The sequence below is a fragment of the Pyxicephalus adspersus genome, chromosome 3 (assembly GCF_032062135.1).
Source record: "Pyxicephalus adspersus chromosome 3, UCB_Pads_2.0, whole genome shotgun sequence".
NCBI classification, from domain to species: domain Eukaryota; kingdom Metazoa; phylum Chordata; class Amphibia; order Anura; family Pyxicephalidae; genus Pyxicephalus; species Pyxicephalus adspersus.
In genome coordinates, this window is record NC_092860.1 from 72,278,740 (window position 1) to 72,302,019 (window position 23,280).

The window sequence follows — 23,280 nt, forward strand, 5'->3', positions numbered from 1 at the left end:
ACAAATATAAATAAATAGATATTCCAACATACTGAATGGTGCTACTGCACTGACACTAACTTAGGGTCTGTTTGTGAGCGAACTGCTTGTGCAGGAACCCAAACCTAGGCTTGTCTTAGTCGCTGGTGCAGGAACCCAAACCCAGGCTTGTCCTAGTTGCTGGTGCAGGAATCCAAACCTAGACCTGTGAAAGGTAATCAGAAAAGGAAACATATGCCCTACGTAAGTAAAATAACAACTTATTGTATCACACTTGTTTTATTATCAGGCTGTTGTAGTTTAATCAAGCAGCCACATGATGTCACTCTCACACATAGCTAGCTTGAAGCGTACCTAAACTCAACAGTTTCCCTTTACATAAAAGGGTAAACAACCCTTAAATGTAAAGGAAAAGGATTATTAATTTTTTTAAGCGCAACACCCTAATCTCTGACATGTGCAGAAGGGGCATTTTTTTCTATTAAGGGAAAGAGATCACAAGTACAGTGCCATCGACTTTCTTTTTTTCCCCTTTACAGCGGGCTACATCACCCGATCTTGCACCTGCGCTGTGCGAGATCAGGTGACGTGCCAAGAATACAGAGGAAAAAGAAGGAAGTGAAGAATGAAAATGCTGGGGTCCAGCGCTTCCTCAGCGCCGGGACGAAGAGGAATTCCAAGAGGTCGCGGAACCAGATCCCGGGAAGGACCAGCGCCATCAAGGGACCTGCAGGATTAAAGGTAAGTGTAATTTTTTTGTTTTCGGTTTCACTTTATACTTCCATTAAAATACATAACACAATTAGAAACTAACTTTTAAACCAAATGCTAACAGGTAAGTATTTAAAGTAGAAAGAGTATGTATCTTATTTAATAAAATCTCTTTCCCTGTCTTATAGCAGTTTTATAAACTGAACAATCAACAAAAGCACAACTCAAGGTGTAATCATGGCATCTGTATTATACTGGGACTAAGGACCAGATGCTAGGACAAAGTAACATCAATACTCATTTGTTGAAGTCCAACCAAGAAAAGAAGAGAAGAGAAGAAGAAGGCAATCTTGCTAATGGAATAATAAGGGTTAGTAAAGACTATTCATCTCTAGAGGCAGGCAATATATTAGATAAATGTGCCATACATTTTTAGTTACCTAAAAAATATTTGTAGCTTGTATTTATTATACATGGTTTTAGATCAAATCTCAGGAAGATAGTTGCATTGGATTTAAGATTCTATTTTGCCCCAAATGTACTACACCTAAAGGTTTTATTCATGGTGCTCAGTCAGCGCCCTATTTTCTAAACAAGGATGCTGCAAGTTTGTTTGAATATGAAAAGTTTTCAAAATCCTAGAACTTTATATAGTTGATAGGCTGAAGTCTGCTTTACATGAGTGATATAGCTGCTTTAAGATTTTTGAATAGCTATGCCTATTAATATCTCTCTCCTGGATCACCCAGATTCCCCCTTGAAAGTCTATCTTCTCCAGCCTTGAAGAGCTTTATTAAATCAGAGTCAATGTTGTATGGTAAAATCACAGCCTTTTACACATCTCTTTAAGTAACAAGGGGAAATATATAAAGCCTGAATTGCTGAAGGCGTTTTTAATAACATAAGTAAGCCAATAAGGATATAATTTCAAACTCTCTGCAATAATCAATAACTAACATAGAACACAACTCTATTAAAACCAATACACCCTATTAAACCATTCAAATTCATCTCTCTAGGTTGTACATGTGCTTCATCTAATTTTAAACATTTCTTGTGTAAATATAAATACAGGCATTAAACTGTTATTTGCGGAAACATTTACAGTAGGCAAATGTTGCAAAGATGGAGATGTCCTTGTAATTGTCAGCCCACTGGTATCTAGTTACCTAAAGTGTTCTGCATCAGCCAGCTTGCTAGTTATGTGTTTCAGTGTGGGCATTTGATCTGTTAATTTGATTTATTCTGGCTTTACAGCTTAATTTATCACCAGGCAAATCCACAGTTTACATGTTTGTAGTTTCTCAGCTATGACCATCGACCCATTCTGTGATCTCATCCGTTTTCACAATTACATCCGATTTTTTTATCCTATAAAAACATTTGCATAACTGTCTTTGAATGTAGGGATAAGATAATCAATTTGTGCAGATGAAACCTAAGAAGGAAATCTAATTGGTTGCCTGGAAGCCACAATTCAATTCACCAGCACATTTGACTCACAGTGAATCATTCACTCAATTAACTTGAATGCAAATGATTTAAGGCAGTTTTATCACATAAGCTTAAATGTGATTTACTTTTCATTTTCAATTTTTATGAAAACTTGATCAGAGTGTTTTCTGCTTTTATAATGGCAGTTTGTTTTTTAGCTGTGGTAATAGTTTTAGTCAATAAATTGGACTGAAGATGCCACATCAGCATCTGGCTCTTCTTTAGTATAACACATGTTTGCATGGTGTCTTTTTTCTTTTTGATTCATTTAAGACTCTGCAGGATAAATGTGCCATATTTGTCATTTTTATTCACTGTTGAACAGGCATGCTTAGCAGAAATGTCTGTGTATGTTTTTGTGAAAGTAGCTCTGCAAAGCGTTTGTTCAGTGTGGTTTTGTCCTCCATCTCACATCTATGACTTCCCTTAGTATCACATTAAATAGATCAGGTTAATAATTTTATAGATTTTTAATTGAATGATCCATATTAATAAGAATGTTGACATTAGCATATTGAGACAAGAAATATCAGAAACAAGTCTACAGTGATAGAATTAAAACCAACTTTTAGTTGTACAGATCCATCAACAAACCTGCAAAAATGCAGAAGCAGCAACACTGAAAGCCAGTCAGTAAGTTCATGCAGGCTGGACAATGTGATTTGCTGGTGGCTGGATGCCACACATGGATGCCCTGCCACTATAGGCCTTGGAATGTGTGCCGTGGCTGACAGTTACATATTGTATTGTTTTATTACATTTGTATCTGACAAAAAGTAGATTTGATTTGGTTGTATGGTCAGCATTTACAAAATGTACATTATATTTTTTTTTTCAAAATGTACTGTACATTTTATTATTAAAAAGCCAACCTCTAGGCAAATAGAGAATCTGGGGGAATTACATCATCAGCATAATGTAGGTGGAAAAGAGCATTTCTTTAGTCTTCTGCAATTATCCCTCTGACTATGATATTGTACCTTTGTTGCAAGTCTCAAAGTAAGGACGGCAGCAGCAAGAGGCAAATCTAGGTTGCGTTGTAACATGTTAACCTAACGAGAACAGAAAGTTTACTGTACCAATATTTTAGTCCAAGAAGTATATGTTGAGTGATGCTTTAACAATAAAAAGGTCCCTGTCTTCCAAGCAGAAAAGAAGATGAATATGAATCCCAAAGTAAATAGTGGAGCTCTTTTACAAATAAATAGTTGCAATCATTAGAGCTTATTATTATCAGAACACAGTGTAATATATCTATATATTAAAAATATCTACATTACACACCTTAACCTGTTGGTGCCACCTAGTGTTCACCAAAATATGTTACATAGAAAAGATTTTTTTTTAATGTGTACTTGATCCTATGTATTACTCCTAAAATGATAACTCCTAAAGAAGCATATCAACTGAAAATGTTATGATCGAACCTATCAGTAAGAAGAGGGAGTGAGTCTGTTGAATCACCTCTTGATTAATTTCAGCTGCATTTCACATGGTGCAAACCATTTAGTACTGTGCTTTTGAAGCAAAAAAGTTAGGACATAATATATATATATTTTTTTGGCATCACTATTTGCAAGCAATCAACACTAACACAAATGTGCATTCTCGTCTTTTTGGTTTTCTAACCATTGTTCATTTTTCTTATTATGAGAGGCACAAAACTTGATGAAACAGACTTTATGGAAATATATTGTAAGTGATCAGGCCCCTATTAGTTTCATTAGAGAAAAAGCCACAAGGTCAATATGTAAATAGGTTTTTTGAACAAGGGAGTTCCAAAGCGGGAATTTCAAGGGCTATACAGGTAAATTCAATAATTTTATTGATATAACAAAAACATATCCAAACAACACACAATTCCAAAAAACAATAAAACCTATTATCTTTCACAAATTTGTAGAGAACAATACAATAATATTTGTACAATCACATCCCCCCAAAACATGTTCATCAAGCTGGAGGGGGAAAAAAAGAAAAATATCTTTCATTCAACACGTTTTGCAGCACCTAGCACCTTCTTCAGGAATGAGAACAACTGGAAAGATTGAACAAATCTAGATAAAATACACCAACATCATATAAGCAGATATTCAACAAACAATAAGTAAGTATCTTAAACATAGAATGCATGAAGATATAAGGATTACTTACTATAAATCTCCTAGTACAGGAGACAATGGTTGTAAAGACTGAACACAATGCCCATAAAGAAGCAGACATCAGCCACCTAGTTACAGCAATGGACCATAAGGCTATATAAATTGATGTTAAAGCTATATGAATAGCTCAATCAAATAGTTTAATACAATCAACATCCTATCCGACAATATAATACTATCAGCCCAAAAGAATTTAGAATTACAATAAATGAGGGTTTTGATAATTACATAAGCCCCAATTGGTATTTCAAATTGTTATCCAGAGTTTCATTTTTGTATTATAATTAAAAGTGTATCAATGTGTCCAGGTATAATCCAAGTAAATCATATACTGTAGCGGACTTCCTACCGTATATAGAAAAAATTGAGGCAAGTGTAATATCACATTGTTTATAGATTTGCATATCGAAAAAGGGTATTTTTTGATGACTCGGATCCATAGTGAATTTTAAATTAAAAGAATTATTTTGAATGTATAACATAAAGTTCTTGAGAAAAACCTCTCTGCCAGTCCATATAAGGAAGACATCATTGATGTATGTTTTCCATATTAAAATATGGTCCAAACACAACAAGGTGTACTCCGTGGAGAACAAAAGACTTTATGAAAAACAGTAATGTACACCACAGGCAGAGCAAGCCAACATGAATTGTTAGAAATAAATGTTCTTTATATTTATACAAACTCCACTTAGAAGTGCATACTAAGTCTAATAAAGATGTATATAAAACAGTCCTTAAGTCCTTCTGCCACATTTCTAGTGTTTCATTTTTAACGAAGAAGTAAAACACCAAGCAAGAAACAACATCCTTTCAAAAGAGCACAATGGGCCTGATTTATTAAAGCTCTCCAAGGCTGGAGAGGATACGCTTTCTTCAGTGAAGCTGGGTGAACCGGCAAACCTGGAATTGATCCGGTCCAGGAATCAAAGCATTTGCTGGCAAATAAGAAATGACTTTGAAGAAATTTTTTCCAGGTTTGTTGGATCACCCTGCTTTACTGAAAAAAAGTGTATCCTCTCTAGTCTTAGAGATCTTTATTAAACAAGGGCCTCTGTCTCCTTCATGTATATACCAGACAGGAAGTTCTATACCAGGCATGGGCAAACTAAAGCCTGAGGGCCGTATACGGCCAATAAGGATGTTTCTCCAGCTGGTTCCACCCCGAGCAGGGTCAGAAAAAGGACCCCGCTGGGGGTCCCACTGGCCAGAGCCGCAGAACACATCCCCTGGATTTGAGCCTGCAATGGTAGAGTGGGCGGGCCCTGTCCCTGCACACAACCCGCCCACTCTCCCATCACAGGCTCAGATCCGGAATGGGGGAGTGGGTGGGCTGTCCCTGAACACAACCCGCCCACTCTCCCATCGCAGGCTCAGATCTGCGATTTGAGAGTGGGCGAGGTTATGCTATCATGACGTCACGTTCAGTGCGGTCATATTTTTTTTCAGATTGTGGCCCCTGACTAAAAAAGTTTGCCCATCCCTGGTCTATACAGACCTGAAAAGATGTATTTGTCCTCACATCAGTGGCAAGGGAACTTGGACTGCCAATTTAATTCCAGGATCTGGACAGGAGCCAGTCATAAGTAAGCTTGTTCAAGTCTTGTAGGATCTCAAATCTTCTCTGATTTTTTAGGGGAAACGTTTATTTCATTAGAATCTCATCTCTGACAAATCTGCAGCTGGTCACCTTTTACAGTGGGTGGCAGATCATGCCTTTAAGCACAACTTGCAAGATATGATATGATACCTATTCACTTTGAAGAGAAGTTGAGTTGTGAGGAGTGTGCCAAGATTGAAGTTCTTCATGGTTAAGCAGTAGTTAACATCTAAGGTCAAGGATTTGCCACTGTTGGAAAGGGCCTTAGACCTCCTTTTCCTAAACTTAGCCCACCTTTTCCTAAGGTCTAATCAAGGGTCTTCTATACAGGATGCCACAAGACCCTTTTGAATTCCAGTGTGCTTATAACAGTGTGACATGAAAAAGGCATGGATGGATCATTGTACAGATTTTTAGCTTGTGTCCACAATCAGTTTTGGTCATCACTGCCCAGTCAGGAAGAATCCCATTCATCATTCATTTTTCCTGATGTTATTCACAAGGTCACAAGAGAAGATTCTCAGGCGAAATATGCACACTTGTTCTACAGGAGACTCAGCAAAAATATACAGGGTTTTATTCTCCCATATTTTTAATTTGAAAAAGTCAGAGTAATGGAAGCCTGTTGTAGACCTGGAGATATTAAAGAGTCACATCAGTTTGGGAAGGTTTAAAATGGAGTCTGTTCACTTCAACATTTTTGTAATCCAGGCAGGGACTGGATGTTGTTCTTGAATCTCTGGAAACATATAATTACATCCTTGATGTGCTTAAGTTTCAATGATCTTCTTTTATACAGTGGTTGATGTTCACTTTTAGATCACCTTTACCCCCTTCAGAATCCCCTTCAGAAATACCCACGGATGTCTGTGAAGGTCCCAATCACAATCCTAGCTTCTCAGAAACAAAAATATTGGTTAATTTCAGTGGTCAGTGTTTATGCCAGAAACATTGTACTCCATCACAGGCAGATGCTAACCAGGACCCAGCAAAAACTCTTGGTTCCACTTGGAACCATCCCAAAGTTTGATCTTTAATTCAGGGCTTGCTCTCACTACTGTAAATCAAGATGACTGCAGTAAGGAAATGTATCCAGTTAGACCTTCTCCAGCCTTCGCTTCCCAGCATCTCTATGTTTAAAGATTTTAGAGACATTCTCATCCTATATACCTATGGAGATGTGAACCCACTGGCATCTGTGTTCCTTTCAAAGGGGGTCCTTATCCCAGTGGGACCAGTTATCTCTATATCAGACTATCTGTATTTCCCCAGCTATGAGACAAATTCTGCAAAAAGTCTCAGACTCTCTGTTGAAGCCACATGCTTGTTTCTATACAATTGGCCATCCTACATCCTACAATACATCTAAGTGACTAAAGCTGCGTACACACGGCAAATTTTTCTCGCCCGATAATCGGTATCGGCCAATTATCGGGCGAAAATCTGCCGTGTGTACAGTCGGTCGTCGTCCATCGTCCGACGACCGTCCTGGCGGATCCATGGACGATGGACGACGACCGATCCTAATGAAAGGGAAGGGGAGAGCGCACAGCAGGGTGCCGCTCCGTCGCTCTCCCCCTCCCCTCTCCATAGAGCAGAATGGTGCTGTATGTACAGCATCGTTCATGCATCGTGCAGTCTTTTCTCGTTGGAAAGGATCGTGAAAGATCCTTTCCAACAAGAAAAATTGCAGGTGTGTACGCAGCTTAAGACACAAGTGGCACTTTGAATTGTCTTAGGTAATTTTCAATGCCCTTGAATTTAGAATCAAGATTGTTTAAAGAGGTATTTTCTATTCTGTACAGAGAAACAAGGAACCCTGTCCCAGCATTAGCAGGGGCTATTAGGCCATTTTGTAGGACACAATGAATGGTTGCCACAGGAAAGTTTGTTTCATCTGTTTGTTTCATCTGCCAATATTGAGACCATCCCTAGATAGATCGGTTTGTGTCACCCAACAATGCCAATCTTCCATCTTGTCTGGGACAAGTTTGTTGCCTTTTTTTGTGGCAAAGGCTTCTGACCCACTTGATTCTCAATCTTGTTGCTCGATTTCTAAAAAACTGGTTTAGATCCAGGCTTGCACTTAGGCACTTTACAATATCAACTATTTCAGTGATAACAAACATCAGATGGGCAGAAGCCATTTACAGAGGGCTGTTGTGAAACTCTGAGGCCCCCCAGAATTGCTTTAGAGAGTACAGTTCTGTCCTTTGTTGTTCTAAACTTCCTTTTCAATCCTCTCATGGTTCTGTTCCCTACAGGCATACCAATTAAAATGTTTGCTTATGCCCTGGGTTGTAGGGAGCCTTATATTACATTCTTTCATGACAAAGTAATTTTTAGCCAGTCCATTAAATTATCTCCAAGGTGGCATTAGTCAAGGCTGGGTACTACTAGCCTAAAATCTAAAATCCGCCTACCTCTGAAGGTAAATAATGTGGATGTGTTGGGAAACCTGTGGGCATAACTTTCTGCTAACAAACATTTTAGGGAGTTGGAGAACCTTTAAATACTTCCTAGGTTGTGAACAGGGGCAGGGAAGCCTTAAGGAGGGCTTGAACAACTTAAGTTGATCTGTAAAGCTTTCAGGGCAAAAACCCAGACTGCCCCTACTCAACCAGAGTAGGGGCAACATCTATGACAGCCTTTGCTGAGGCTTCCTAGCCATTTGTTGAGTGGCTAGTTAGTCATTCTTTAACACTTATATGTCCTAGTGTGGACCCTGTAGTGTTAGTTGCTGTGGAGTTTGGCAGTACAGATGTTGCTTGTTCTCTGTATTCTGTTTCTCATTAAAGATGTCAGCATCATTGCTTCCCATGTTGGCTCCAGAATAATTAAAAAATGTATTTTTCCTCATTGTATTTTTTCTGGATGCCTAACAATGCAGCACATGTCTGTCCCTCTAGAGTTACTAGCGACTGAAGAGATTAAGGAGACTAGGTCTGAGAAAATATTTATAGGTAGCACTAATTCTGTGGATATTTAGGGGCAGAGCTACAACCACATGTATTCTGTCATGTTAAGGCACCAGGTAAGGGAAAATATGCTATTGATAAAAGTTTTAGATTTTGGTTTCAGACATCAAGAAAAATGTGCCTGTTATACATATATATATATACAGTACTTGGTTCCTACAGCGAATACCTTGCATACAGAGGTTTTGTATTATTGCCAAAGTTGTTCTACATCCTATTTATGTAAACCTATACTTGTCTACATCTCACTTTTCACCCTTGGTGTTAATATACTAAACCACTCTATATCTCTATTTAGTAATCTTCAGATGCTGTCCTTTGAAATTCTACACCATTTTCTTTGTAGGAAAGCTGTACTAAGAATCACATAGATGCTGTTATTGCCTACCTTTGAAAATGCTAGTAGCCTGGCTTTCTCTGGTTTTACTACATTGAGACACTGACCTGTAAAAAGCCTAAAGCTTTTTAGGAAAAAACTTGGCATACTTACTTTGCATTCTAGGGCAGACTTAATAATTCTATAAAACTTTGTGATCAGTATGACAAGCAGGTAACTAGTATTTTCAGAAGATGTCAGAAATGTCATCCTTTACACTTACTCACTACAGGCTTCCTATTTGTCTTTATTTTTCTAAAATTTGTAAAAGTTAGTATTTTCCACCCCTGTAAATTTTCCTGCATTCCTATGCACAACTTGTCCTCTAATTCCATGCATCATGGAATTGCTTCCTTTCCCTAAATGCTGTAATTTCTAATAGGCATGCATTGCAGGTGACAGTTAATCCCACCCATATATGTGCTCAACTGTAATTGAGAAAATGAAATATAGGACACCTCTTTTGTTCTCATCTCCAACAGAAATAAAAATTATTTAACATTTTCTAGTCCCTATTCACCCCAAAAATAGTTTTCTTGAAGTTAGTTTATTCAGCCATCACCTTTTGATATGTAAATTTCCACATGTTTTTCATGTGTTTGCAAGTCATATCCGGTAGGGTCATCTGCCTGTATGTTACTTTAGACATTCTTTTTCACTGCTTTGTAATTATTTGGTAATCTTGTGTGGTATTCTTAGACTATCTTGTTAGTCTCATATGCAAAAGATTTAATGTTTCACTAATTATCTTCAATTAATTTTAGACTTTTATCACAAGTCATCATGTCCTGCTATATGTTTACAGATCTTGCACTTCTCTCAATATATGTTAAACTTTTTTTGCACAGTCACACGCCCTTGCAACTTGCTATTCAGTCAGCTCTCTTGCTAGTTTATCCACCTATTTATCTAAAAAGACTTAAGTACTGTAGATAGTCATACTGGCACAATCCAACCACCCTTACAACTATTTTTAAAAAAGAAGTGTTTGGAGCAGGATGCTGGCACTGGTTTTTCTTAAAAAAAGTTCTTACATTTTTTTAACTTTAAATGCAAACTTCTGTGGCAGGCCAACAGACTTGAGGCCACCAACAGAAAGAATTTTGCCTGATCCATCATGGGTCATTATCACCTTTTTCTATGCATTCCATATTATCTGTCTCATCATTCTGTCTGACCATTGTGTCCATTTTACCTTAAAAATTCAGTTTTTCATCTCACATTAGACCTTTTTCAGTCTTAGTTAATTTTTAACATCCTCCTCGGTCTCATTTTTTTTATCTTGCCTTTCCTTATCTTGTCTTCATCAGACCTATTTGTCAGGCTCAACAATTTTTATTATCTACAAATCTTTAGTTGCATCTTACTTTGTCAGGTTTTTCTCTTCCTACTTGTAATGTGTGTCATCTTTATTTGCTCTTTTGTAAGCCTGATTTTCATCTGTTCATCTAATTTGTCATTGTCTGCTTCCTTTGCACTTCTTCTGTTCCTTCTTTTCTGTGAGCCCCTTTGAGGGACAGCTAGTGACATGACTATGGACATTGTAAAGCACTGTGTAATATGTTGGCGATACAAGAATACTGTGTAATATTAATGTCCGCAGAGATACTATAGAGACAGATGCTTTTTCCATTTGTCTTGACCCTGAATTTAGGAGTGGTTTAAAGTGGATTTATTTTAAAGTTCTTAAAAATGCATATGCAGCATTTGTATATATTCTTAAGTGACCATACAGGTAATTGACCAGGCTTTGTGACAGAGAAAAGGAACAAAAAGTCCATATAGGCCTTAAAAACCTATTTAATGTCAGCACACAATGGGTTAATCCCTTTACACTCCTACCCTCAGGACCTAATTTGATAAATGTAATGCAGTCCCTATATCTTTATTTCTCCTGTGTACTCTCAGCACTGGTGTGGCCCCCTACACGGCTGGAGTAATTCTCTGGCTGCCCACCATCCAGGTGAAGTCACCCTTTTTATGGTTGCTAAAGGTCACCTTGGAGGGGAGGCCTGCTGCTGGTCCCTCGGGGTATGGTATACTGTATGGTAACTTAGGTAACTAATCTACACACACTCCACCTGTGGCTCAGAGGTATGATAATTGTTCTATATGTCTATATGTTCTATATCATAATGTGAATCCTGGAATATGCTTAATGGGTGTGCTGGTGAGACACCTCTGTGAAAGCTTTATATCTTTTATGTATGCCTTAGAATTTTTGTATGTGGAGCCACAGACAAAATAGGCCTGATTATTAAAGCTCACCAAGGCTGGAGAGGATACACTTCTATCAGTGAAGCTGGGTGGTCCAGCATACCTGGAACGGATCTGGCCCAGGATTGAAAACATTTCCTAACAAATAGCAAATGACTTTTAGGAAATCCATTCCAGGTTTGCTGGATGACCCAGCTTCACTGATTAAAGTGTATCCTCTGCAGCCTTGGAGAGTTTTATCCCCCTAGCAGTAATCCCAAGTGTGAATCGGGGTGGATTTTACCTGCAAAAAGCCGTAATCCCGAGACACACTCAGGGTTACTTTAACCTAAAAAAAAAACACACTTACCTTGCTCCGTCGCTGTCCCCCGGCATCCTGCTCATCCCCATAGGTCCTGGGGACACTTCCTGCTCCCTATTAATGTATTAAATGCATTAACTATTGGACATATTTCAGCGAGTTTTGCCTAAGTTTTTGCCTAATTATAGCCTACAATGTAAAATTGTATCACTTTTTGAATGGAAATTTGGACAGAATCGGACCGCTAGGGGTGTTAATATATCAGGCCCAATATGTGAATAAATATTTTTTTACTTTAAAGAGCAGACGCTGCAGGAGTGCTGTGTGTAGTTTGTCTGTCTGTGTTTGCTACAAATCTCACACCTGGTGGATGATCAGAATGATACAAGTGGACCTGTTAAAGCTCTGTGCAACATATTGTGTGTGGGCAAGGCTGACAATTGTGAATGTCTTTCTATGCTAAATACTGGAAATAAAAATTTGATTCACCTGATGTAAAGAACCAAGCCATGTGGGGAAACACCTTTTACAGATGGATGTGGCTCACTACCCACTCGTATGGTTCTGTGAGCAAAAAAAGGACACACAAGGTTGTAAGTTTTGACCCCTCGTTGGGTTGCCTACATTGAAACTCTTGCAGTTTAGTTTCATTATACAATGTGATGATAGAGACTTTGGCATGAGTACCATGCAACACTGTGCACTGAAATGATTATCTTTGTGCTGCGGATTGGATAACTATTATGTTCCAATGCTGTGCAGGGGTAAATAAAACCAGACAGAAAGTACACAAAACACTGTCAGCCTAAGGAGAGTCTGTCAGCTGGTAGAGATGGTTGTCAAAATGTACTTTCATTTCCAGCTTCTGTCCAATAACAAGGGACTAAAAATCATGTTCCAAAAAGAGTTTAATGCAGAGAAAGGTTTTCCTAAATGGAAGATAATAGTAGTTCAATGTACTTTCAAAAGTTTAAGGATTGACCCCCTAGCAGTATTCCAGAGAGTGACTCGGGGTGGATTTTCCAGGCAAAAATCTGTATACCCGAGTCACACTCAGGGTAGCTTTTAACCAAAAAAAACCCACTTACCTTGTTCCGTCGCTGTCCCCTGGCGTCCCGCTAATCCCAGCCAGCGAATGCAGCGACGATCTCTTGGGTTACCCGGTGACGTTGATGCAGGCAGGAGGAGCGGCGGGAAATTCAAATATTTTTGTATTGGATTCAATACAAAATAGCTGTATTGAGTCCAATACAAGGAAATATTCATATAATATATATATATATATATATATATATTATATATGCTACTGTACAGAGTATATTACGTTTAAATATTTTTTCATTTTTATTTTTTAACAGATTTTTGTGTTTTGTTATATCAGGGACTTATGCCAATAAAGTATAGCCTACAATTATAAATACATTTCCATGCAAAAAATTGTACCGCTTTTTGCATGGAAATTTGGACAGAATTAGACCCCTAGGGAGGTTAATAGCCTCTATAGTGACAATGCTCCATTTCTATGAAATTTATGTAATTGTAGGAGAAAGGGGATAACTGCTTTTATAGTGACAATGCTCCATTTGCATGCAAGGAGTGCACATCTGATGAAAGGGATAACAGCCCTTGAAGCAATTATGCACAGTTTGTGAAGGTGTGTACATGCAAGAGGTAAAGAAATGACAGACCTTAAAGCTGACTCTTTCTTAATTGTACAGTTACTACATGAAATCTGCATGAATAATCCCTACTATCACAATACACAGTAAAGAACTGATTTTCCAAAAAGCTGATAAAGCCATCAATCTGCTATAGGCAGGAGTTTCAGTCTTCTCTCTTCAAGTGCATACACTACAATGATGTCTTTTACCCGGGTATCCTTCTATGAAAGTTCTAGTAAAAACAATTCCTGTTGTAACAGAACAGAGCCTTGTTTCTGCATTTTAATGCTGGAACACGGGCTTCCAACGCTGACTTTAAGTGGCAGGTTCAAACACATTACATAGTGCATGGATATATACAAAAAGTGACTAGTCAGAAAAGATAGGTGGAATACTATACCAGACTTTTTTGTAATAAAGTTTTTTTCCCATTTTAGCAAGCTAACATGTTTTCTGACCACCTCAGCCCAGAATGGAATTGGTCAGTCTCTGCCAGCCATAGGTCTCTCTTTACTATGTCATGTCTTTTCGTGATGTTTCACAGAGTACAGACCTTAATCTTAAACAAATCATCTTAATAGGTGGCGTGGCTTGTAAACCTGCTATTGCACAGATTTCAGTCTCTGGAGCCCTTGAAATTTGGGCTGAGTAATAATTTAGCAGACTGTCCAAGCTTAGTTAACCTAAGATATCGACTGCAATCAAACACCCAAGGATGTTGACAAGTTGCCTAGGGAAAACATTTATTGACATAGACAGATATGTGGAAAGAATTATGCTTTTGTCAGTTACCATCTATCTATCTCCAGCAAGGTTAGTACAGAGTTTCCTATGAGAGACAGAACCTCTGCAATGATAAACTGGATTATGCTGTTGCCAGAACTATCAGGGGGAAGTAAAGGATTCATTTCCCAGGACAGACTCCTCATGATACAAGAAAGGGCCATTTTAGGAGGCCTGCTCTTGATAGAGAAAAGGAAAAGAGCTTATTGTCACAGGGGTAATTATCCCTGTACCTTAGGAAAAACATTCCATGGGTGGTTCTTCCCATTCATTTCAAGAAAACTGATGTTGTCAGTCATAGATATGAAACAGCCCAATGAGTCAAATAGCAGATCCTTGGAGATGAAGCCTCCATAAGTCCTACTTCAAGTAGTTCTGCCAATGGATTGGTTTCTTTTCATCAATTGGACGCAACCCTTTTTTCCCACTCATATACCTTTCAGGCTATCAAGGTGATCCAGAGTTTTCACAAAGGTCATTTTGGAAGATGTGGCCTCTCTAGGTAAAAATAGATTTTTATCCATCAAAACTCAGACTGTAGTCCCCCATCGGGCCATAAGAGATCCCTTTATCTGCATTGAAAGACTTTGGTGGATTATGAATTTAGAGAAGAGTCTCTTTCTTCTCACATAGATCTAGTATATCTGGGGGGCCAGGGTGTGGCTCTAACATTGGTCATTGTTCTGGAATAAACACATTCTGCCAACCATTCTGGGAAAAATCAAGAAGATTCTGGAAAAGCCTGCAAGACAATGTCATTCATAGTGACATAACACCCTAGCGACACAGGCACAGGGGACTAAATGGTAACTATGACATAGTGGGCCCCAATGGAGGTCTTAACCCTTCCAAAATTAAAATAAAAACGTGCATTCTATGTTGATTAAACAGCCAAAATCTTCTCGGTTGTCAATCTTTCCTTTCAAATGGTTAGGTAACAATTACATTAGATGCCAGCAAGAGCAACGGGGGGATACTTTGTTTGGTACAGATAGCTCTAGGACAGGGGTCAGCAACCTTTACTATCAAAAGAGCCATTTTGCCTCCTCTTCCACTAAAGAAAAATAGTCTGGAGCCGCAAAACATAACACAGTTTATAAACTTTTAAAAGTTTTAATATTTTTTTAATTTTACCTGTTACAACAAGTGTGCATGTGTAGGCCTACTTTGAAATAAATTAAACACTGAACTATGCCCCTAGAAGCCTCCAGCTTCTAACGTATCATCCTGTTACATTAGAAGCTGTAAGCTTCTAACGTAACAGGGTAGATTTTTTTGATGGGCAGAGTTCTTTATGTTCTGACGATGCCTTAGCGATGAAATTTTAAGGGGTGTTAGCCACAGGTGTCCCTCATTTGCAGCTTTAATTTTGTTCACCTGTACCCCCCAATCTTGAGTAATTGGGGTTCAGGTGCTAGAAGCCTCCAGCAATGTGTAACAGGGTAGATTATTTTGATGGGCAGAGTTCTTTATTTTCTGACGATGCCTTAGCGATTCAAATGTAGGTGGTGTTAGCCATAAGTGTCCCCCACTTGCACCTCTATTTTGGTCACCTGTACCGCCTCCCCCCCGTTCCAGAGAAATTGGGGTTCAGATGCTTCCAGCAATGTGTAACAGGGTAGATTTTTTTGATAGGCAGAGTTTTTATGAATTTTTAGGAGGTGTTAGCCACAGGTGTCCTGTACTTGCACCTCCATTTTTTTTCACCTGTACCCCCGTTTCCAGATAAATTGGGGTTTAGGTGCTAGAAGCCTCCAACAATGTGTAACAGGGTAGGGGTTTTTTGATGGGTGGAGTTTTTAGGAGGTGTTAGCCACAGGTGTCCCCCACTTGCACCTCTAATTTTGTTCACCTGTACCCCCTTCCTGTTCCAGAGAAATTGGGGTTCAGGTGCCTCCAGCAATGTGTAACGGTAGATTTTTTTGATGGGCAGAGTTCTTTATGTTCTGATGATAGCCTAACAATTAAATTTTAGGGGGTGTTAGTCACAGGTGTCCCCCACTTGCACCTACATTTTTGGTTTTGTACATCTCCCCATTCCAGAGGAATTGGGGTTCAAAGGAGGGGGATGTCATTGTACACACCCATTTGTACACGTGGTAGATTTATTTCACTGGTAGATTTTTTTCATTAGAACACCGGATAGGGAATCCCCCTCCTCCGCAGTGTCTTGGGAGGAAGGGGATCCCCCATCAGAGATCTCCCCGCGGCAGCCAAAGGGAGCCACAACAAGGAGGCTGAAGAGCCGCATGCGGCTCCGGAGCCGCAGGTTGCAGACCCCTGCTCTAGATTGATCTGGCCCAGTAAGAGCAACAGTCCCAAAAATCCTGTGGTCTTCTAGTTCAAGGTGTTCTATTTTGTTTTCTCTTTGCAAAATAAGTTCCTTTGAGAATGGGCATTACTATGTTGGCTGAATATGTTTAAATTCAAGTCTATATTTTATTGTGGTGCAATAAAAAAAAAGACAAAAACGTGTTTCATCCTTGACAAACCACAAACTTGGAACTTCATCTCAAGGTATTCCTTGGAAGCAAGCCCTGGGGTCAGTTAAGCTCACAATGGGCTGTGTTTCTCGGTGCCCTTTTGGTTCACAGGTTCCTGAAGTGTTTATCAAAGGAGCTGACATTTTTAGCAATCATCTTCAACTGGCTTAGATGGCTGTGGTGCATTTAAGTGTTCGAGGCAATTGAGTGTTCGCTCTCCTCTTCATTTCAGGTTCTTTTGGTCCTCTTTTCATAAGATCTCCTGTTGCATCCAAACAAAAAAGCAGCACCTGATGTACTGGATCTTGAAAGCCAAAGGATGGATGCCCCTAGGCTGCTATGAATGTGGGGTGAAAACCCATATGAAAGCCAGGAAAACTATTACCAATAACATCTATATTCAAGTTTTTCAATAATTTTGAACCTTTGCTTTCTTCTTTGCATTAGGGGTTCCATGTCGTAATGGCTAGCACTCTGGACTCTAAATCCAGCAGAGTTCAGAACTCTGTGGGACCTTTTTTTGGATTTACCATCCCAATAAAATTACTTGACCAAACTGTGTGTTACTACCAAAATTCTCATTGGGATCCAGCAGTTGCTCATAAAGTGGCTCGTTATCCATCAGGTCATCATGGTCATCAATACCATAGGCATCGCCAAGCACTATTGGAGCAGTATTCCCACAAATGCAACTTACTCTGATATTTCTTTAGGTTTAAGGTTTGGTACCATTACACCAGCAGGTCAGGGTTCAGATCTCTCATTGTTCACTGGTTACTGTTGGTCACTCAACACCTTAATTTATTTAGTTCCAGAGAATTAATCCCCCAGGAAGCTAGATCACTGGAAGGGAACCATTCTGTGCCTAATCTTGTATCAGACACATTCAGACCAGGGTCTGAAGGCAACCCTTTTAGCTGTCATTGTGGCCAGAAGAGTTTTAGAGATTACCTTGCCTTACCTTACCTTAATTTACTTATAGTAATTTTCCTTTCCTGATAAACTCCTTGTCAGCATATATACTCACCCCTCTTTATTTATTATTTTTTTTACCCACATGCATTTTTTGGCTCTCACCGGATACCCCAAAACACCTCTATGTGTACTAGCACATTAGAATGAATGGAAGTTTCACACAGGTGTTTAAATGCAAAAGAAACATCTATGTAAACTAGGCTTGCACTGTCCCCATTCAAAACACATCAATAGGTTGATTTAGAGAATAACTAAAGCTCAGGAATATAATGAAAATAAAAATCCCTTAAGTATAATGATGTGGCTGAATATTGTGCACAAAACTGTCATCAGCTTACATGACATACATAAAAAAAACAAGCAGCAGATTACTTCTCTTTATTAATATTTTACCAAGTCCCTCTTCCAAACAATGCATTTCATTATTGTAAAGAATATTTTATTAGAATGTTTTTTCCCTAGGGCTTCGTTATGCATTTTTAAAGCATTATGGGAATCTTAAACTCTAATAACGTCTTAGGTCACTAGCTGTTTCAGTATGTAATGTATTTTTCATTAATCATATCAAAAATCAGCTAGCTGATTACATTTGCTTTTGCACACAGATTTTGTTTTGCCTAGTATAATAAAGTATACTATACTCCTTAAGCAGACCTAAACTAAAATTTTTACCCTACATAAAAGGGTAGGCAACCCCTTTATATAAGGTAAGATATTACCTTTTTTTTAAGCCTCCAGAATGGGACCGCAGAGCCTCCCGGGATACATGTCATAGATCCCAGGAGGCTTCTGGCTCTTCCTGAGAATGTGCATGCGCAGAAGGAGCAGCCAAAAGACTCCCTAGAGCTTTTTCTTTATTGGGAAAAAAAAAATGCAGATCTCACTCATGCGCAGTGCGAGATTGGGTCACATAGGAAGAACGGCAAAGAAAATGGCGGTTCCATCGAAGGAGGATACTGGGACGATGCGGGAACCGATCCAGGAAACCTCAGAAGGGATCAACGGATCTGCAAAGGTAAAAGTATATTTTTTTTCCCCAGTTACTTCTTCTTTAACCTTATGTTAGAAGTCCTGCCTCTACCTGCTAATAGCACTGAGCTCCTGGACTGTCATGCACCTATACTGTCCACCAACAGGTGGCTGGACAAATTGGGCTTCACCTGCTGGTGGCATTGTATTCCAGGATTATCATTTAAAAATTCACGATCAGGCAGGTCATTATTGCAGAAAGAGATAGGCGATGTCTATTCTGCAATAATCTCTCCTACCTGCAAAATCCCTCTGGGTAATTGTAAAAAAATAAAAAAAAAGCTAAGCTGCATTTGGTGAATGTTTTTAAATGTAAACCTTCCTGCTTCTGCTTTCCTGTCTGCTTTCACCACCTCTAAAATAAACAAATCTAGAAAAAAAATCTAAAACTGCTTAGGTGTTAATGGCATCACCACTGTAACTAGGGCAAACAATCCCTGCAGGTTTTTAAGGTAAAAATCTGCAACATTCTATTTGACTGGTGGTCATTTGGGAATTAAAGGCTGTACGTATGATCCTAAAATAAAATAGAAAAGATCATCTGACGTGTCAGGTAATATAAAAAAAAAAAATCTAAGATGGCACTTCCATACATCTAAACAATAAACAATAAGAGTGCTTCCTTTGTATTCTTGGGCCTGTTGCTTTATATGCAGAATAGTTTCTTGAGTTGTGTGAAACAATGTAGCCACTTTTAGTAGATATGCATGATTTTGTTTTAGGACAACTAAAACTTAAAAGGCTTGCAAATAGTGGAAGGGTGATTTAGTTAGTCCATGAAGTACTTTGATAAATCAAACAAGCTTCTGCTGGATCAGCATACAACCTTTTAAGGGCCTCTCTGCAATCCTCATGTCTTAAGTAGAAAGAAAGAGCTAAAGATTGTACCTGGTGCTAAGGGATAAATCCATTCTAACATGAAAAGGAAATCTTCCTTCTCCCTAATGGATCTGGAGTCCAAATATTTTTCTTTTTGCGGAACCTAAGTAGACAATAATAAGGTCTGTAAGGTTCTCAAGTGAAGCTGGGGCTGTGTTTTTGCTGAAACTAAAGCCCAACAGGTTCATATTCTCTTACAGTAACCACTGATGCTGAGGCCACCTGATTGGTATAATCCATGATTCCCAAAATTTTTTCTTCTGGTAGTAAAATCTGTTGAGCCACTGAATCAGTTCGTTAACTCAAAGGCCCTGATTTATTAAAGCTCTCCAAGGCTGGAGAGAATACACTTTCAGAAGAGAAGCTGGGTGATCCAGTAAACCTGGAATGGATCTGGTCCAGGATCACCCAGCTTCATTTTTGAAAGTGTATTCTCTCCAGCCTTGGAGAACTTTAATAAATCAGGGCCAAACAGTCTAATCTGATCTGGCAAAATAGATCATTTTTCTTGCTTGGTCACCCATTCCAATTTTCCCTTCTCTGAAAATATATACACAAAAATTTTGTCTAAGCAAGGTAAGAGAAAAATTTCTTGATGCAGGTGAGACATTAAGGAGTTCAGGGTTGCTGATAATCCAAATGGTAAGACACAAAAGTGTTTAAAGGTCTAAAGTGATTATAAATGTTTTTCTATGCCAGGTCCTTGCTACATTTCCTCAAACTAATAATGATTACAGTTGAATTTGACTAATGAAAACTACTACAACTTAATCCACTAGCAAGATATCTATGCAGTTTTTCTTTAAAGTGGAACAAAATCTTCTAATATAAAATAAAAACTGTGACCAGGCAAGTTCTTTTATGCAGAAGGGAAACTTCCTAATTGCAGTTTGATTGCACTCGCCTGTCCTCGCTTGATAAAATGGTGTCCAAAGTTTAGCCAAACAGTACATTTCCTTTAACGAAGACCCCACAAAATATTGATTTAGATTTGAAATCACCATTTCAGGAATTTAGCCCAACAGCTCTCCCAACACATTTTAACAAGGCCACAGATCTTGCAGAAGCTTTAATAGAAGTATCAACAAGGTAAGCATTTTCTCTAGTGACAATTAATTAATCTAATATTTACTCTGTTGTAGCCCTAAGAAAAGTGTCCCAACGCGCTGGAGCCATACACCAAGTGTTGGCATGCCAGGATTTTCTTAGCAGTGCTTTAGCCTTACAGTCCATCTGATCCTAAATATTTTAGGAGTCTTTAAAAGAAAGGTTTAAGCTTTGGTACAATGGGGCAGCATCTAGTTTGGAACTACAGAACATTTCCTTCTCTTCTTTGTTAAAGGGGCATTTTCTTTTCCAAACCATGAAGTTCTGTTTTTTAAGAATACTACTTTTTCAAAACTGGTGGAATGGAAGGAATTTTTTGCATCCCTCTCTACATTGTACCTCATACCATATACGGGGGATCTGAAATTTGTTCGGTAGCATAAATGGTCTGCAACAAATCATCCATTTTATCTAACACAAACAAATGTCTATGGGGCTTAACTCCCAGCAGCAGGTGTGAAAATGGTAAAGCTAAATACTAAGTACCTATTTTACGTGTGTCACGCTTCACAGAACTTTGTCACTTGACTAAAATGTCATTGGTTCTTAGCCCTTTTCTACAGATCTGTGGGGGTTACCATGTCTTTTGCTCAAGTTCTCCCTACCCACTGTGCCCCTTTGAGAACGACTCTTCCTCGTAACCAAGTAGATCGTGCTCCAGCAGATCTCCCAGGGGCACCTGAGATGGGCAAGGTTGATCAATTGTGTCTCAATCCCATTAGAAGCCCTGTGTGCAGAGGTCTTCAGGAGTTAAAGCTTTTTTCTCTCTGGGTAGGAAGCAGGAAGATTAGCAATTACACCCTGTGCATATTTTTGTGTTCCTCACTTTTCTGTGCTGTTTTTTTCAACCACCTATTTAATAAAATTATAAATATTTTTTTTACACTTCAAGCTTTTTCGGGGACCACAAGAAGATAACGTGACCTTTTGGCTAAGATCAGTTGTAGTATTGTCACACTTACCTCTTCCCTACTAAAGCGCAAGCATCTTTCTCCTGCGCATGCGGGCAGTGCCAATAGTGCTTGTGTTCCCTGGGAGTAGTGACTTAGAAGAGCCGTGCCTTCTACAGTGCCTTTGGGACCCCACTGTGAGTAACTGGCAAAAGTAACATGTTTTGTGGACTATTACTTCCTAGGGCAGGCTTTATGGCAAGTTTTGAAAAATGTATATTTGGCCTGTAATGTTTGAAATTTTGCTCCTTTATTAGCACATAATTTTTATTGAGCACTTTTTTATCCACTGAAAGATATAGGCTGTATGGTCCCTTAACCCTAACCTGATGCCTAGGGGAGTATCTGTGACCTTCATATTGGTTCTACCCCCACCTTAGAGTATCTGTTCTTTGGAAGCCTGACCAAGTTTGTTGTATAAACTTGGTAACTGGGAATACTTTTTCCCTGTCCATAATTTTGTACCCTGGTTGATTCAGGGCTTTGGTCTTTCCCTCTCTTCAGAGGACCACCGCAACCTCTGTCTACAATTTGTGTTGCATTAAATGCGTTATTTTTTTTTCCCTATAGCTACATACTGCACACTACCGCCCCTAAAACCTGCAGGTGGCACTAGGTAATGAATGCTTTCACCAGAGGCTGTTTTGTTATATGTAAATCTATCACAAAAATAAAGACAGACTGATTAATCTTCAATCAACTGCCCTACTAATTGTCGCCAAACATAACTGTTATCAACTATTACTCCATATTGCTTGTCACCCTGATGTCTTCCTGTTTCTCCATGGGAGATTAGGCTCCACACCTCTAGAAGCTAAGCATATGCTAATCAGATGTTCACCACAAACATAGAAGACACAAAGAGTTACTAATTAGTTTTTTTCTTTACATGTGTAGTTTACTCTTTGTAAAGTGCTTTGGAATTGGTAAAGGACATCCTACAATTAATAAAGGCCTTCACCGAATACAGTGTTCATAATCTGATTTCAGTGCTATGGTTTTATGTTATAATATAACATTCCATGTCAAGGGTCAGATTTCGTGCCCTGTGTTCACTTCACTGCCAACTTTATTTTGGAACATCCACAAAATTAAACCATACCCATCATAGAAGAAATATAACCAAATACAACTAAGTACAGATTGAAAGGTCACAAAATATATTAACTACACTCAAAATGTTTTATATCTTTTGTTTAAAACAGGAAAGGTTACATTCAACCTTCAGGTTACATCGCCGGGGGTTTTACATATAGGTTACCACTGCCTGAGAGTTTCCTTTACTTCCTCTAAAAGCAAGACAACCCTATATTGACAATTTCCAATAGCACTTCAGAATACAGTAAAAAACTGTCAGGAGTTCTACTACGTTCTCATGCTATTCAAAACTAAAAAGAAAGTTTTGGGTGTAAATACACTGCAAGAAATAAATATGGAATAACCACAGTAAAAACCACAACCTTTTACTTTACGTCACAGTGGTTTTTGCTATCCACATTTCCGTGCAGTGTTTCTCAGGCAGCATTTGGTGGAATATGGTTCCTCCGGCGGTTGGTAAGGGTTCCTCCGGCGGTTGGTAAGGGTTCCTCCGGCGG

The 23,280-nt window shown here is 38.7% G+C and overlaps 1 protein-coding gene across 4 annotated transcripts in view; it reads left to right on the forward strand.

Moving 5' to 3' along the window:
- The first annotated feature begins 264 nt into the window (after positions 1–264).
- Positions 265–23,280, forward strand: part of RFX2 (regulatory factor X2) — a 54,592-nt gene continuing 31,576 nt past the window's right edge. Inside the window, exons 1-2 of one of the 4 annotated variants that reach the window (XM_072405181.1) lie at positions 265–720; positions 879–1,060. The gene's annotated coding sequence lies outside the window, so the exon portion shown is untranslated. The remainder of the gene's footprint in view (positions 721–878; positions 1,061–23,280) is intronic. The other 3 variants (XM_072405177.1, XM_072405180.1, XM_072405182.1) reach the window with 3 other exon arrangements.